The 17,970-nt window shown below is 38.9% G+C and overlaps 1 protein-coding gene and 1 long non-coding RNA gene across 3 annotated transcripts in view; one reads left to right on the plus strand and one right to left on the minus strand.

Annotated features, from left to right (window-relative positions):
- Aven (apoptosis and caspase activation inhibitor) overlaps positions 1-17,970 on the minus strand; it is a 208,375-nt gene that overhangs the window by 34,718 nt on the left and 155,687 nt on the right. The gene's annotated exons all lie outside the window — the stretch shown is intronic.
- Positions 2,422-6,664, plus strand: LOC134476416 (uncharacterized). The gene is made up of 2 exons (XR_010048028.1): positions 2,422-2,966; positions 5,696-6,664. It is a non-coding gene; the product is annotated as an uncharacterized LOC134476416 (long non-coding RNA).

Below are 17,970 nucleotides of genomic sequence, written 5' to 3' on the forward strand. Positions count from 1 at the left end.
CAACTCACCTATCAAAATAAACAGGTTGACAGAATGGAGCAAGAAACAGGATCCCACAGAATGCTGTACACAAGAAACACATCTGACTCAAAAAGAAACTCATAGATTAAAAGTCAAAGGATGGAAAACAGTATTCCATGGAACAGGAACCCAGAAAAAAGCAAGGGTAGCTATTCTCTTTGCAGACAAAGTGAACGTCAAACCTAAAAGGATTAAAAGAGATAAAGAAGGCGACTACATACCTGTAAATGGAAAACTACAAGAGGAAGAACTAACAATTATAAATATATATGCACCAAATATAGGCGCACCCAACTATATAAGATAAATACTTATGGACATGAAAAAACAAATACACAAGAACACAATTGTAATAGGTGACCTTAATGCCCTACTGTCACAAAGTGATAGATCAGTTAGACAAGAAGTCAGCAAAGAAACAACAGAATTGAATCATACCTGTGAGTGAATGGACTTAATGGATGTTTACAGAGTGTTCCACCCAACCACATCAGAATATGCATTCTTCTCAGCTGCACATGGGACATTCTCCAAAATAGACCATATATTAACCCGTAAAGCATTCTTAACTAAATGCAAAGGGAGCAAAATTATCCCATGCATAATATCTCATTATAGCACACTAAAATTGGAAATCAATGGCAAAACTGCATAACCAGCATAAATACATGAAAATTAAATAACAATCTTCTGAATAACCAGTGGGTTACAGTTGAAATTAAAGAAGAAATAAAACAATACCTACAATACAATGAAAATGCAGATACAACATACCGTAACCTATGGGACACAAAGCAGTCCTAAAAGGAAAATCTATAGCGATAAATAGTCACATCAAGAAAACAGAATGAGCACAAATAAATAACCCAATGCCACATCTCAAGCTTCTAGAAAAGGAAGAGTAAGTCAAACCCAAAGCTCACAGAAAAAAGGAAACTGTAAGGATTAGAGCAGAAATTAATGCAATTGAAACAAAAAAAATACAAAGAATTAATGAATCAAACAGCTAGTTTTTTGAGAGAATAAACAAAATTGATACTCCAGGCCAACCTTATCAAGAAAAAGAAAGAAAAAACTCAAATCCATGCAATAAGGAATGAAAAGAAGGATACTACCACAGATCCCATGAAAATTCAAAAGATCATGAACACCTGTTTTGAAAATCTCTACTCACATAGAGTGGAAAACGCAGAGGAAATGGACAAATTTCTAGGAACATATGAACTATCAAAGCTCAATCAAGAATATTTAACAATTTTGAATAGCCCAATATCAGCCATTGAAATCAAAAACGTGATTAACTTAGAAACAAAGAAAAGCCCAGGTCCGGATGGATTCACTGCTGAATTCTATAAGAAATTTAGAGAAGAGTTAACACCAATACTCTTTAAAAAACTCTTCAATGCAATTGAAAGAGAAGCAGTCCTTCCTAATTTTTCTTGGAAGCAAGTATCACTCTGATATCAAAATCAGAGAAAGACTCAACCAAAAAGAAGAACTATAGACCAATCTCATTAATGAACATTGAAGATTCTCAATAAAATACTGGCAAATAGAATGCAGCAAGTCATCAAGAAGATTATACACCACAACCAAGTGAGATTTATTCCAGGAATGCAGGATGGTTCAACATATACAAGTCAATAAATGTAATATACCACATCAAGAGAGGCAAAAATAAAAATCACATGATCATCTCAATAGATGCAGAAAAAGCTTTTGATAAAGTCCAACACCTTTTCATGATAAAAAGCTTACACAGAAATTCGAAATAGACGGTATGTACCTCAATCTCATAAACGCCATCTATGACAATCCAACAGCCAACATTATACTAAATGGACAAAAACTGAAAGCCTTCACTCTAAAATCAGGAACAAGACAAGGATGTCCACTATCACCACTCCTATTCAATATAGTTCTGGAAATATTAACCAGAGCAATCGACAAAAGAGAGAAATAAAAGGAATAATAATAGGAAAAGAAGTTAAATTATCATTATTTGCAGATGACATACTCTACACAGAAGACCCCCAAAAACTCCATTAAAGAATACTAGAGCTAATAAACTCAGCAGTGTAGCTGGATACAAAGTCAATACTCAAAAATCAATAGCATTCCTGTACACAAACAAAAAACTCCATGAGAAAGAAATTATGGACATATCGCCTTTTACAACAGCATCTAAAAAAATGAAATACTTAGCAACCAACCTAACCAAGAATGTAAAAGACCTATATGCTGAAAATTATACTACTCTAAAAAAGGAGACTGAAGAGGATATTAGAAAATGGAAGGATATTCCTTGGTCTTGGTTAGAAAGAACCAACATTGTGAAAATGGCCATACTCCTAAAACTGTTACACAGATTTAATGCAATCCCAATCAAAACACTGTAGGGAGCCGAGTGACAGGCATTGCTGCCTAGATGTCTCTCTCTCTCTCTCCTATGGGCACTGTGTCTGCCTACATTAACCATAATCCTCTTCTGCTTACGTCACTTATCCGGATGTGATGGTAACCCTGTTGTATTCATCTGTTTAACCTCTTCCTGTCCCAGCTCCCGCCCTTAGCCTATAAAAGGTGTGATTATTTTCTCAATAAACCGGAGGCTTGATTGGGTTAACATCAACTTGCCTTCGTCTCTTTTTGTCTCCCCTATGTCTTTTATTTAATCCCCGTTTCCCCTCCAGGAGTTCCGAACTTGTTGATCTGCAGGCCGGATCAAGTGGCGCTCAGCGTGGGAGCTCCTGGCACGGAGAAGTTAACGAGGGAGCCGTTCGAGAGACAGCCGGCTTAAACCGAAAGTGAAAGCAAATTGAACCAGAGACCTCGGCCGAGGAATGAGTAAACTGAATCAAGGATTAAAGCTTAAAGCAACAGGACATTAAATCCAAGTGCCGAGACCTGCGCAGACGACTACCCGACGTCCTGCCCGAGTCACGGTGAGTGAACGGCAACCCCATTTCCCTTTCCCGACATGGGTCAAGTATTGAGCGAACACGAAGTGTTCGTCGGAGGCCTTATAAAGGCATTAAAGACAAGAGAGATAAGGGTTGAAAAACAAGAATTATTACAGTATTTTCAGTTTATTCATAAGGTTTGCCCTTGGTTCCCCCTAGAGGGTTCTATAGATACCAAGAGGTGGAATACAGTAAGAGATGTTTTAAAAGATTATTATAGAGTTTTCGGTCCAGAAAAGGTTCCTGTGACCACCTTTACATATTGGAATTTAATTTCTGAGCTGCTTGCCCAGAGGCATGCAGACCCTCAGGTTGAGGAGACAGTTGCACTGGGTGAGGCTGCCTTGCGCAACTCCATTAAATCTACCTCAAAACCATCCTCAGAAAAATCTGAAGCCTCTGATTTCTCAGATGCAGAGAATGATGGCCTGTTAGAGGTCCTCATACATGGTGATCTGCCACCACTTCCACCTGTTGACATGATCAGCAGGTCCCAGGATGGCAGCCCGCTACTCCCTGTGCCTCCATGGCAAATTGGGGATTCATATAAGCCTTTAGAAACAACCTTAACTCTGAAAAGCTTGCAGCCGCAAGGCAGCTGGTGCAGGACCAGTTAGATGCAGGCCACATTGTTCCTAGTAATTCCCCTTGGAACACACCTATCTTTGTTATCCGGAAAAGGTCAGGAAAGTGGAGGCTGCTACAAGACCTTAGGGCGATAAATAAGACAATGGTCTTAAAGGGGCCTCTACAGCCTGGCCTCCCCTCAGTGCCATTCCTTTAGGATTTTTTAAAATTGTCATAGATCTTAAAGATTGCTTTTCTCTATTCCTTTACACTTCATGACTTCCAAAAACTATTGGGAGATATTAATTGGCTCATACCATTTTTAAAACTAACTAAACATGATTTACAGCCCCTTTATGCGCTGCTTCGGGGAGACATAGATCCAACTTCCCCCTGAGAGCTTACACCTGATGCCAGGAGAGCACTCAGTAAAGTAGAAGAGGCTATTGCTCAACAAACTGTTTCCTTTATGGACTACAATGAGCCTTTACAGTTTCTCATTTTTAATACAAAGCTTTGCCCTACAGCAGTGTTCTGGCAACAAGCTCCCCTCATGTGGGTCCATTTACCAGTCTCTCCAAAAAGAACACTTTTGCCTTATTTCCAAGCTGTCTCAGACCTAATAATCCAGGGTAGAAAGCTGGGAAAATGTTACTTTGGCAAAGAACCAGATATTATCATTCAACCTTTTACAAAAGACCAAATAGATTGGCTACTTCAGAGTACTGAAGTGTGGCCTATTGCCTTAGCTTCCTATTCAGGGACTACTGACAATCATTACCCTCCAAATAAGCTAGTTGACTTTGCTAATCGTCACTCATTTATATTCCCTAAAGTCACAGCTTCACAACCCCTTCCGGGTGCCCTGGTTTTATTCACTGATGGCTCATCCTCCGGAAGGGCTGCTTATGTATCTCAAGACAATGTTTCTACCCTCCAGGCAGATACTTCCTCTGCACAATTAGCAGAGTTAGAAGCTATTCTTGCAGCTTTTGCTGCTTACTCTGACCAACCATTTAATTTGTATACTGACAGTGCTTACCTTGCTCAGTCTGTTCCATTATTAGAGACTGTTGCTACTATATGTCATGCTTCCCCAGCTGCAAATCTGTTCAAACAATTACAATGCTTCATACGGCTTCGCAGTCATAAGTTCTTTATCGGTCATCTGCGAGCTCATTCCAACCTCCCAGGGCCTCTTGCCCAAGGAAATCATTTGGCTGATGTTGCTGTACGAGCACAGGTTTTTATGGCTCAGGACTCCAAGGTGTCTGAGGCCCAACAAGCCCACCAGCTACATCACCTCAATGCTCACACCCTCCGCCTTCTCTACAAAATTACCCGTGAGCAAGCCAGACAAATTGTAAAAAATTGCCCATCTTGTGCTATCCACTCACCTGTTCAACACCTAGGAGTCAACCCTAGAGGTTTAATTCCTAACGCCTTATGGCAAATGGATGTTACCCATTTCAATGAGTTTAGCAATCTAAAATATGTACATGTCATTATTGACACTTATAGTGGCTTCATTTTTGCCACTCTCCAGACTGGAGAAGCTGCTAAACACATTATAGCCCATATGCTGTCAGCCTTCTCAGTTCTGGGATGTCCTCAACAGCTCAAGACCGATAATGGCCCTGGCTATACCAGTACCTCCTTTGCTCAATTTTGTAAAAGCCTTAATATCCTCCACACTACAGGTATACCTTATAATCCTCAGGGACAAGGCATTGTTGAACGTGCGCATCGTTCTCTTAAATTCACCATAGATAAAATAAAAAGGGAGACATGGTACCCCACCCGGGGGTCCCCTAGAAATGTCCTTTCACATGCTCTTTTTATTTTAAATTTTCTGACCCTGGATGCTTCAGGCTGCTCCGCAGCATCTCGGTTTTGGCATACTCAGACTCAAACACAGTTTGCATCTGTTTTATGGAGAGATCCACTAACCAATGTGTGGAATGGCCCTGATCCAGTCCTTATCTGGGGACGAGGCTCAGTGTATGTTTACTCTCAACAAGATAGAGAAGCTAGATGGCTACCTGAACGCCTCGTAAAGCAAGTAGACAGTTCTTCAAAGACCCCATGTAACGCCCAGGAATAATGTTATTTCCTGAGGCACAATCCCCTGTGTTCTCTTACAGGTGACACATCTCCCTGGAGCCTTATGCTGCTTAACCAGCCTTCTTGAGCCACACCACACCCATGGTGGATTTTGACCCCTGCCAAACAGACTACAACTGCTGACAGCCATGCACAGAACCCCATGACTGCGGAAGAGGCTCTTCTCGGTCTGGAGGAACATACGCCAGCCAAATAGACTGCATCCAGTGTTATACAAGGCATGCTCCAAGACACAGGAGAATGACTTCATACAGAGACACCAACAAATGACTGTCAACCCCTTCTCCTTGATTTTGGGGGGGGGAGTTTTTCCCTTACCTAGTCCCCCTTTTGGGTCCCCTAGCTGACCTATTGTTTCTCATTTCTGTGAGTCTTGTATTTTTCAGAGGATTATGATGTTCATTATTAACCGGATAGATGCATTTATGGCAAAGCCCATTCAGGTACACTATCATCAGCTGGAGTTGGCAGATCAACAAACCTACAGGGAAGGAATTCCCACGAGTGGCCCATATGATGATGCGGCCTGACTGCCCTGGGGCAATGGACAGGCAGTCAGAGACGGGCAACTAGGACATGCATGTTAATTCCAACGGCCGCCTAAGACAGGCACAGGACCAGTTGCTGTTCTGCAAGCCCATGACGGGTAAGGCCTGGTTGGGTTCATGCAATGAGGTCCTTGACCTAAGACAGACGCTGTCCTCACAGGGCCTGCCATACTCTTAATTAAATAATATAAAAAGGGAGGAGATGTAGGGAGCCGAGTGACAGGCATTGCTGCCTATATGTCTCTCTCTCTCTCTCCTATGGGCGCTGTGTCTGCCTACATTAACCATAATCCTCTTCTGCTTACGTCACTTATCCGGATGTGATGGTAACCCTGTTGTATTCATCTGTTTAACCTCTTCCTGTCCCAGCTCCCGCCCTTAGCCTATAAAAGGTGTGATTATTTTCTCAATAAACCGGAGGCTTGATTGGGTTAACATCAACTTGCCTTCGTCTCTTTTTGTCTCCCCTATGTCTTTTATTTAATCCCCGTTTCCCCTCCAGGAGTTCCGAACTTGTTGATCTGCAGGCCGGATCAAGACACCATTAACATACTTTACAGATCTAAAGAAAACATTCCTAAAATTCATTTGGAAACAGAAGAAACCTAGAATAGCAAAGGCAACTCTGGACAACAAAGGCAAGGTAGGAAGCATCTCAATCCCTGACTTGAAAATATACTACAAAGCTACAGTGATAAAATCAGTATGATACTGGCAAAGAAATAGACCTGAGAATCAATGGAAGAGAATACAAGATGCAAACACAACTACAAAGACACTCAGCCACCTTACATTTGACAAAGGGGCTAAACACGTTTGCTGGAAGAAGGACAGCCTCTTTAATAAATGGTGTTGGAAAAATTGGCTCTCCACATGCTGAAGACTGACACTAGACCCATGTGTATTACCACCTACTAAAGTCAAAATAGGTCAAAGACCAAAATATTAAAACAGAAACAATAAATCGACTGGAAGGAAAGGTAGGTAGAAATCCTGGAGACATAGGGGTAGGCAAAGAATTCATGAACAAAATGCAAACTGCATGGGAAGTACTTCAAAGCATCAACAACTGGGAGCTCATATTACTAAAAAGTTTTTGCACTTCAAAAGAAATCACCAACAAGGTGAAAAGACAACCCACAGAATGGGAAAGAATTATAGCCAGCAACCCCTCAGACAAAGGACTTATATCCAGAACATATAAAGAACTGAAAAACATCAAGTCCTTCACATTCAAAGACCCTCCAAAAACGGGCATCGGAGAAGAACACACAGTTCTCAGATGAAGAAATACAAATGGCAAATAAATATATAAAGAAATGTTCACCATCACTGGTCATTCGAGAAATGCAAATTAAAACAGCACCGAGATTTCATCTCACTCCAAAAGAATGGCTCTCATCAAGAAAACAACTGATAACAAATGTTGGTAAGGATGTGGGGGAAAAGGAACCCTTCTCCACTGTTGGTGGGAGTGCAGACTGGTGCAACCACTGTGGAAATCAGTATGGCGATTCCTCAAAAAACTAGGATTGGAAGTTCCATTTAATCTGGCTATTTCCCTCCTGGGTATTTTCCCAGAAAAATTAAAAAGGTCATGTCACAGTAATGTATGCGCACCCATGTTCATAGCAGCATAATTCGTGATAGCTAAATCTTGGAAACCCCCAAAATGACCATCAACCGCAGAGTGGATGAAAAACATGTGGTATTTTTATATTTTGGAATACTATTCAACTATAAAAAATGATGGTCTTGAGGCCTTTATAGGTAAATGGAGGCAACTTGAGAATATCCTCATTAGTGAAATAAACAAGACTCACATTAGTAAATATCACATCATCTCTCGAGTGTAAAAAAATAATAAGAACTGACAGAATAATGCGATCCAAAAGAATAATAGATATTGTAAAAGTGAAAGGGAAGGCAAGTGCTTTAAAGGATATAACGGTCTGTATAGTGTGTAAGATAGATGGCCATATTACTAAATTTCTGTTAGATCATTGAATAGAAGAGTGCGCTGTTTGAGTGTCAATGTTTGAGTATCTAGCCACTTTTTATGCTTTGATTTTGTAACTTTAACTATTGTTAAGATGACAATATGTACTCTATCAACTAGCAATTTTATGATGTTATTTTTTTTCAATTCTGTATTCTACTTTTTTCTCTTTTTTCCTACTTCAATCTTTTAAAATTATTTTTTATTTCTTTCTTTAAATAAAAAAAGAAATGGATCCCTTTCCTCACCCTTGCCCCTATAGTAAGAGGGGACTGTGCATATCAGCCACACAGAAGTTACTGGTGACCAACTGTGTGGGCCTCACTGCACCAGATATAGAGCCAGCTACACGGGCTGCAAGAACAAGAAACCCCTGGGGAGCCCCCTAGACTCTGTCCTTGTGTTTAATCTGTTCCATTCATCTGCTGAAAAGTTCCCTCTTGAAAATGCAACACTAATTCAAAAGTATATTTATCTGCTTCAGTGAAAGCCTTTTCTATTAACTTCTAAGCTGGCATTCAAAAGTTAGTAAAACTTACTTTCAAAGAAACTATTCGCCTACATAATTCCTCTCCGCAAAAGTGTTCCAAAAGTATGCAACCACTCATTCTTTTAGATTAAAGGCTAAAGATCCTTCGATCATAGTTGGGTTGTTGTCTATTACAAGTGCAAAGTCCTGTGCAAATAAGGACAGAGAACAGAGAATCCAAAGACAGCATTTGTGCTGAACCCACGGGAGAATGCCAAGGCCACAGCTACAGCATGCATTCTTGTCCGAGCATCTTACATGTATATAAAGAATGACATTTCCCCACTATTTTTCCTCTAAGCTCTTTTCTATGACTTGTAATTATAATTGTTCCTATGGAAATGAGTCCTTGAAACCCTTTGGAATCTAGAAGGTCACATTTCTCACAAAGCTATACTACACTGAAATGTTTTCAGTTATCTGAGATAACAGTCATTCTATTTAGTGTAAAAAAATTGGATAGAGGGGCTGGGGGTTTAGCTCAGCGGCATAAGCACCTGCCTTGCAAGCAGGCGGTCGTGAGTTCGATCCCCGGTACCGATAAAAAATGAAAAAGACAAAAAAAAAAAAAAAAAAAAAAAAAATTGGATAGAGTTTTTAAAAAAACAAAATTTTTAAATACAAAAAGTCTGACTGCACAACCACATAGGTCAAGCACAATACCACACCGGTGCCACATTTCTTTTTGACCACATCATAACAACTTTTGAGGTTTAAAATTTGACATTTAGCTTGAGGTAACAAGTTTAATTTTTTTTTTTTTTTTTTGTCTTTCTGAGACAGGTTTCTCACTATGCAGTCCAGGCTGGCCTTGAACTCACAACGATCCTCTTGCCTCAGCCTCCCAAGCGCTGGAATTACAGCTGTGAACCAATACACCCAGCACCAAATTATATTTTTAAGTCCTACCTATTTAATTTGACAAATGCTAACAGTCAGTCAACTATTAATCACTAATGACTAGCTTGTCATTTTTTTCTCTCAGCAGTTACCACGAGACTCTCACTGAATTTCCCACAGCAATTTCCAGACTGGAGAAAGAACAAAGTGGTACTAACAGCCAGCCTGAGCAGTGTCCCTCTATGTTTCAAAAGCAAATACAATGTCCGGCTAACCTACTTAGTATTTTATCCCTTTCTTGCCATTGTCTCTCTAATGTTTTTAGTTTACTGGCTTGAGAGTGTTCGGTTCTTTTGGTTTTGCTTTTGTTTAGTGTGTAGGATCTGAACTGAGGGCATTTGCACACGCTACATACACACCCTCTGCTAAGTTACATCTCACCATTAAGTTATAACAATAACAGGATGCGGTTTACTTATCACACAAGTCATCAATTCATGTGTCTTTCAAAGTCTGTAGTACCTTTACAGGTTCTGCTACCATGGGCACAATCCTGGAATATCCTTATCGCCCCAAAAGGAAGCCTGGGTCCTATTAGCAGCCATTGTTCACTTGTCACCTACACTTTCCAATCCTTACAACATCATCAATTTATTTTTGTCTCTATAAATATGCTTCTTCTGGAATTTTCACATAAATGGAATAATAAAATATGTGTGGGTCTTTTGTGACTGGCTCCTATCACTTGGCACAACGTTTTCAAGGTCCATCCACGTTGCACTGAGTTCTTGCACTTCATCAATTGATAATACGATTTGTATGGTGTTTTAGTCCACTTTATTTGCTAAAACAAAGCACCATACACGGGGCAGCTTATAAAAAATTGACATTCTGACAGAAATGGCCATAAAGTCTGCAAATGAAAGCACTGGCAAATTTACTCTCTGATGCGAGCCCGTTTCCTGGTTCGCAGAGCAGGTTCACCTGTGTGGTGAAAGGAACAAACAAACCAGCTCCTTGAGCCTCGTTTATAAAGGCATGAACCCCACTGCGGGGATCGGGCCTCCTGATCTGGTCACCTCCCAAAGAGCCCTCCCTCCTGAGACCGCCACCTTGGGGTCAGGACTTCAGCCTCGGGGCTGGGGCGGCTCCCAGCATTTAGACTGCAGCATGTGCAGAAGCGGCACTTTACTTAGCTGTTCAGCACAAGACATACCCTTACTATCCTAAAGCTCAAATTGTTTTTGCAGATTTTTAAAAATCAATTTTATCACGTGTATTTGAGGTTTACAACATGATACTGTAGGGCAATGGTGTAAACCCGTGGCACAGGGGCCACAGCCAGTTACCCGTCATCACTGAGAGCTCTGAAGGTTCGCCATCACTGACACAGGATGTAGACTAAAAAAACTGCTGCCACAGTGAAGCAGGCGAACATACCCATCATCTCACACAGGTTTTGTGTATTCCTAAAAGCAGCTAAATCTACCTAACAAAAACTCCTTATACAATTTTATTAACTGCAGTCCTCCTGTTGTACATTTGATCTCTTTCATATTTTGTGTGCTTTGATCTACATCTCAATTCCTCTTGCCTCTAGTAACACTATTTTGTTCCCCATACATATTTGATCTTTTCAGAAAAATTTAAACTACACATTTAAGTGAGATCACGCAATATTTTTCTCTCTATACCTGGTTCATTTCCCTTAACACACTGTCCTCAAGTTCTTTCCATGCTGTGAAAAATGACAGGATTTTTCTTTTTTCCACTTCCTTCTCATTTTTATTGAAATATATATATTAAAACTAATATACCATAACTACACAAACCCAGCACCTAGATCAAGAAACTGATCCTTAGAACACTCAAAAGCTTCCAATGTCACCCAAGATAAAATACAGCTCTGATTTTGTGAGCTTTACCTATTTTCATGGGCATATTCTTGTAATTATGTGAGATATATACTTCTTTATATCTAGTTTCTTTCACTTAAAATATTGTTCTGAAGGAATCTCATACATGGAAACTAAAAAAAGTTGATCTCATAAAAACTGAGATTAGAATGGTGGTTTTTGAAAAGTCCAGGTAGTATCTAAAATATCTAAAACAAGGATTGCTGGGTCATATGGCAATTCCATTTCTAATCTCTTTGCTTTATTTTGGTTTTTTGTTTTGTGTGAAGCAGGGTCACATTCTGCAGTTCAGGCTGGCCTTGAACTCACAGAAATTCTCCTGCCTCAGCCTCCCAAGTGCTGGGATTACAGGCATGCACCACCACGCCCGGTTCTATTTCTAATTTCTTTAGGAACCTCCAAACAGTTCCTCATAATGGCTGTAACAATCTTCACCTCCACCAATATTGTACATTCTAAGGCTCCTTTTTCACCACACCTTAGCCAACATTTTTTGTCTCTCATCTTTTTGATAATACCATTCTAACGTATGAACTGACATCTCATAATGGTTACAGTTTGTATTTCCTTGCCCATTTTTATGTCTTTTTTGGAGAAACATCTGTTCAAGGCCTTTGCCCATTTTTAAAAAACAATTTTGTTGTCATTGAGTTGTAAATATAAATTCTGAGCATTAACCGCTATCAGATCTGTGGTTTACAAATGTATTTTCCTAATCTGTAGCCTGCTTTTACATTTTGTTGACCGCTTCTTTGCTACACAGAAGTTTTTAATTTGAAGCAACTTCATCTATTTATTTATTTTTGCTTTTGTTCCCCGAGCTTTTAGTTTCACACACACACACACACACAGCCAAGGCCAATGTCAGAACTCTTTACCAATATGTGCTTTTTTGAGAGTTTTATGACTCCAAGACTTTTATTTACTTTGAGTTGATTTTTTGTGTACAATGTAAGATAAGAATCCCATTCGTGCTTTTGCGTGGAGAAATCCAGTTTTCCTAGAACTACTTAAAACTATCCTTTTCCCCTCATCCTACTGCATCTTCTTGGTGCTCTTTGTTGAAAATTATGTACATTTACTTCTGGACACTATACTATTTGACTGACTTATGTTTCTCTTTTTATGTATCAGTGTTTTATTATTATAGCTCTGAAATATAATTTAAATTGAGAATTGTGAAGCTCCAAATGTTTCTTTTTCAGTATTGCTTTCAATACTGTTATTTGGCTACTTAAGCATTTTTTCCTGGTTTTATATGAATTTCAGAATTCAAATTTTGAAGGGCCAGGGATATAGCTCAGTGGCATAAGCACATGCCTGGTAAGTACAAGGTCCTGAGTTCAATTCCTAGTACAAAAAAAAAAAAAAAGAATTCCAATTTTGATAGGAATTATGTTAGTTTGGAGCATGGAGAGCACAGAGCTGTGAGAACTGTGGTGTTGAGAGTGGTGGTAACAATGGCCCCAGCAGGCAGGGAAGATTAAAAGACTGGACATGTAACAACACACAGTATCAAACAGCTGCAGGGGTAAGCCAGGGCATCTTTCCAGTAAGCTATAATGACAAGTTTTACAAGGATGTGCTGAAGGTTGGCGAGCTAGCAAAACTTGCCTATTTCAATGACATTATTAGAGGTGCAGTATGCTGCAGGATAGATCATCCACAGAATCAGAAAAGCCTGTACATCAAGACACTAGGATGTGTTATACCTTACTGAAGGCTAAGAATTGGAACTAAAATGTCAAATCACATCTTAAACATATGTGAAAAAGATGGTACTTTTGAACACTATCTGATTGTCCAGATCAACAAGGAGCCAGCAATTAACTTCTGCAGGAAATTTGACTTTGAGATTACTGAGACAAAGAACTACTACATGGGAGTAGAGCCTGCCGGTGCTCATGTGCATCTGGTTAGTTGTGGATGTGCAAAAGACCAGACAACTAAAAAACAAGCTCGGTGGCACAGCAGCTGCCTGCAAGCACAAGGTCTTGCATTCGATTCCCAGTACAAAAACAAACAAACAAATAAATTACAAATGAACTTTCTGGCACTTACTAGTCACCAAATAAAAAGAGACATCCATTAATCCTCTGCCCTCTTTGTTAAGCTCTTCCTCCTGTTATTATTCCGCCCCCCCCCCGCGCGCTTTCCTTTAAAAGCTTTAATAATTTCAACAACTTTTAGAAATAATCATGTTTGTACTGATTTATTTCTGTCCTTTTTTGAGACAGAAATAAATGGTCAGATTGAAGGAAGATGTTCAGATCCATAGTTAAGATTCTTCATAACCCAAATATTTGGGGCATCAGATGATTTCAAATTTCTTAGCTTTTTTTTTTTAATGTCCTGCTTTCCCATTGAAGGGCAGAGCCTACACATATTGTTTATTTCAAAAGATAAAAAGCAGCAGCAGTGATATCTTTTCTCTGATTCACAGCAAGGTTGATGAATTTGCAGTACTTTGGGTTTTGAAAGACTATCCTTGGCATGCTTACCCTAAACATGGCCTTCCCTCCTCCTTTAGACCTGAGCACTCTCTCAGAAGCTGGACCACTGTCATCCTAGTAAGCAATACTAAGCTTGTTTAGGTTCTTAAAGCAATTGACTTTTCTTTTCCTGTTGATGGGTAAGGTAGCTTGATAGGTATATTAAGCCGCCGTCTGAGGATTTGCGTTACACTGTTCTGTTAATGAGTGGACTGGGTGCCAGCAGTTTTGCTTTTCCTGCCACTACTAGAGGCATTAACAATTAGTGTGAGCTGGTGAGATTAAATTTGTTTTAATATCCCAATTAGACGTAATAGCTCTAACTAACCTAAAGTTCACTGAGAGTTATTTTTTTCTCTTGTCATTGTTCTTCAGTAACCCCAGCAATATCACAGTTAAACTACCTTCAAACTGGAGTTGAAGGCTGGGCATGGTAGCACACACTGTAATCCCAGCACTCAGGAAGCTGAAGCAGGCCATCACTTTGAGTTTGAGGCCAGCATGAGCTACAAAATGTATGCAAGGACAGCCTCAGCTACATAGTGGGATCCTATCTCAAAAAGACAAAAAAAAAAAAAGTTGATATCCTTTAAAAACCTGAAGCAGGTGGTTTTCTCTTGCATACATTTTAAAATACCTAAAAGAAAGCTTAAATGAACTTGTGGCACAATAAATCCATTTAATGTCAACTAATACAGGCTATTTAAAATGTTGCCAATGAGTGAGCAATTATATAGGAAAAATATCTAGACAGTATTTTTGAGAATTACATAGCTATTCTACTTAACTGTTGGAGAATAACCTGAATTTGCTTATGCTCTGTGCATAAAATATTGAGTTTAAAGATTTGGGAATAAGAGGAATTATTGAAACAAGTTGCTTCTATTCTTGGAAAGGTAATAGCACAGTGTTAATAGTACAAATGTCACTGTGATCTCCTCTATGTCAGGTGTGGTCCATGCTAGATCTGGCAAGTGGTGGTTCTAACAGCTTGGTAAGTTTTTATCAGATGAAACATCTGAAATATTCATGTTTTCCTCTCACTGTCCAATCTCTGACATTTGCAATTTTTTAGATTGTCAGTGCTAGTGGTTTAAGAAACCGAAAGCAGTCTGCAAAGGTTCAGTTTTCTGTCATGTGACTTTAACAGAAAGTTTGATTTGTAATATTTATTCTCATATGTAAAAATCTCATCTCCAAATAAGTCACATGAGGAAATTACCTTACAGAATGTACACACTTTGTAACCTTAAGCTTTCATTTGGAAATGTGAAAGTACAAAGTAAAATCCAATTCAGCAGTGCTGCCAAGTGCTGCCAAGAAAAAATTTTTAAAGAAAGATGGTTGACGAATGAGTCTGTCTAATCTTAGTGAAAATGTAAAAAGATCATGCTCGTTACTTTGGTTTCAGTTTCTTAATCTAAATCCAAGCTTAGAATAAATGTTTAACATTAAGCATTTTTACATTCATGGATAAGTTTCAGCTTCCTCTTGCCAAGAGAAGAGTGCTCGAGTTACTGAACACATAATTAGCATGAAGAATTCAGCCTTTCTGTAAACTTCCAGATTCAAAACAGATTTTGATATATAATGAATTTTCTGGCATGACACTGGTTCTATAACTTTCAATTGGACTGTCTAACCAATCTATGAATGCATTCCTAAATGTGGTTACTGAAAACCAAATAGCTGCCTCATAATTATGTATGTTATTTAAAGGCAGAAGAAAAACAGTTAAGTTTGAATGGAGTGTACAGGTTTCCTGTCATTATAGTTTCTTTTTCTATGCTACTCAATGACTTAATCTAAATTCTTACTGTTTGGAAAGGTTGAACTGCCCTCTACCAAGCTCATCCTAAATAATCCCATCCACTTACAGACAGGAAGATGTGGAAGAGACAGAAACTGGGCACTAATAGTTCATTTGTCTTTGAGTCAATAAAGACTAACATCCAGTGTTAGACTAGTTATTTTGACAAATGGTAAAACAATCTTTGTGATCAATCAGTAACCTTACTAACTAAATGATCATAGGCTATATCCATCATACTTTTCAAGACAGTGGATTTTACTGTGTGGCAAACAGGTTAAAATTATGCTATATGATAAATTACAATTAGGTCTAAAAAAAGAGAATCTGTTATGAAATCTATGAGACACATAATTTGTCCAAATTAGATTTCATTTGAGGAAGACAATTCTAAAATCTCCAAAGCAGTTTTCTCATTAATTGAAAAGTCCTTCAAAAAAAGAACTATTGAAAAATCAGTTTGTGGCTCTGGAAAAGAAAAGCTCCCTCAGTTTTTGGAGGGAAAAACTTTAAAAAATACTTAAATGATTAAATTTACTTGGTGCAGTTAAAAATTAACCTTTTCAATTTTAGCATTGCTTTTATATTTGAAATAAACTTATGTGATATTCTGGTAAAAAAAAGTTTCATGATAAAATACAAAAATAAGTATACACACACAAATAACAAACTTGCTAAAAAAGAAATCAACAAAGCAACCTAATTTACATTATCCATAAAGAATACTTATGACTAAAGTTTATAGCTTAATTATACCAATTTCTGCTTTAATCATGTTTATCTTTAGCAGTCTCTCCTACAGTTGATCAATTTGCTTCCATTTTCCACCTACAAGAGCAATCATTACCTACTCGAGACATTTATCATCCTTTGGGCCCCTAGGATCTGAATCCATTTCCTAATTCTTAGTCTTGTGCCTAATGGAACAGAGTCTTTCTATCATCAAGCAGAAAACACAGACACTTGTTTTCAATGTCTCTCTTCTTTCAATGTACCTGTGTACATACATGAGGCCATGCTGATCATAAACATGCATCCCTAGTAGTGGAGACAAAAACTAGTGCTGAGAAGGAGGAGCCAAGAGAACCCACTCTCGGCATTAGGTAGAAGCAGCTGCAGACAGTTTCCAGGACAGGGCCTTAGCCGGCCCTAGTGCAGATGGCTCTGCAGTGTTCATGAACAGCACAGCAGAAGCAACAGCAGCAAGCCCGCACTCTTCAGCTCTGCACTGTAACTGGAGGCCCCAGCCTGGCTCTCTGGCCTCCCCAGGACAGCCTCCCCAGGACACCCAACACACTTTTAATAAATTTCTCCTCAGCTTAAATTTGACAAAGTCAGTTTCCGCTGCTTGCAACTAAGATAATGACCAATACAGCATCGTGGTCTACTTAGACTAATTTAACACACTTTGGGTATTATACAATTAACTATAAGTTCTCCCAAAGCATATGAGATCCCAGGTAAAAAGGCATATTCAAAGAGAATATACATAATATTAATGCTTTAGATTGTATAGATCTTCATTAAATCTAAAAGCCTAAAAAACAGCATAGTATACATAAAAGATATTTACAAACATATGAATATACATTGTTACAAGTGAATATTATTAACTAAGTATGTGTACATAATATGTCTGTTTATAATGGAGGTTGATTATTTTCAGTCATATAAAGCCAGTTCAGAGAAAACAATTATATTTGTTTCAAAATAAATTAGGCATCATCAAAAAAAGAGCTTTAAGAGCAGAAAGAACAGAATCTGAACTGCTATCCACTGCTCACTTGCTATGAAACACGAGGGATGTTAATTAAATTCTCTCGGCCTTAAAATTTTCTCATTAGAAAAACATGAGGGTAACACTCATTCTATAGGGTTATTTCTAAGAGGAAAACTACTCAGACACAAAACTCCTGGCCCAGAACCTGACCGCATGATAGAAGGACCTGCAGAAGAGGGAAGTTGCTCACATCACGGAGGCCAGGAAGCAGAGAGAGGAGGCAGGAGCATATTGTCCAGGTCATTCCCCAGGAACCTGCCAGCACAGCACCCCCTTGATCCAATCAACTTCCAGCACAGGAGGCTGTGGGGACAGTTTTAGATCCAAACTAAAACACACACCACCTTTCCTGAATCTCAAATACAGTGTCTTTCTTGTGTT

Source organism: Cavia porcellus, unplaced genomic scaffold (genome assembly GCF_034190915.1).
Source record: "Cavia porcellus strain 051 isolate PalLab524CR breed Dunkin Hartley unplaced genomic scaffold, mCavPor4.1 scaffold_6, whole genome shotgun sequence".
Classification (NCBI taxonomy): Eukaryota; Metazoa; Chordata; class Mammalia; order Rodentia; family Caviidae; genus Cavia; species Cavia porcellus.